The following is a 679-nucleotide window of genomic DNA, read 5'->3' as shown; positions in this document are numbered from 1 at the left end:
GTGGTTGTGGGGGGGGGGGGGGTGGCGATGCAGCTTGCCACATTCGAATTGTGCGGAGTGAACTGAGGAGTGCTGTTAGCTCTGCCACCCCATCGCTTGCATGACTCGCCAAGGGAAGCAGCAGGTTGCTATGATACAGTTGGTTGTAGCAGTGTCTTTGCTCAGAGGAACCTAGGTCTCCTTCCCAAAAGGGAAGTTGCCCAGATTGGGAGGTAATGCCTTGATCTAGAAATCTTTACGTAAACTGTGGGAACCAAAAAGTGTGAGGTGTGCAAGGGGCACTCCCATCTCAGCAGGGGGCGGGGAGGGAGGAAGGGTGCAGACCCTTGCCTGGAGTGGGCACAGGCCTGCCCCCACAGGGTGTCAGAGGCTTATAAAGAATCTATCCATATCCCTTAGGGGGGACTGGATTCCTTGGAGGAAGGGTCCAGCCATCATGTGCATCACTGTCTTGATTGTGCCAGAGCTTAAGCTGCTTACTGGCACTGGGCAGGGGGCCTGAAGAGTGGCTGTCTTGAGAAGTCTGGACTTGGGCTCAGAGTCCCTTTCACCAGCAGTGTCGGATTCAGTGGGAACTGGGTCACCTCACTGTGCCATGGGGGTGGGAGGTGTTGCTGATGCCAAGTCTGCCACTTGTACAAAAGCAGTTTCAGCCCAAAGCCAGACCAGGACTTTCCCG

This window comes from Gavialis gangeticus, unplaced genomic scaffold (genome assembly GCF_001723915.1).
Source record: "Gavialis gangeticus isolate Ggan-Ray unplaced genomic scaffold, GavGan_comp1, whole genome shotgun sequence".
In the NCBI taxonomy this organism is placed as follows: Eukaryota; Metazoa; Chordata; order Crocodylia; family Gavialidae; genus Gavialis; species Gavialis gangeticus.
Note: the sequence above shows the minus strand (reverse complement) of the source record.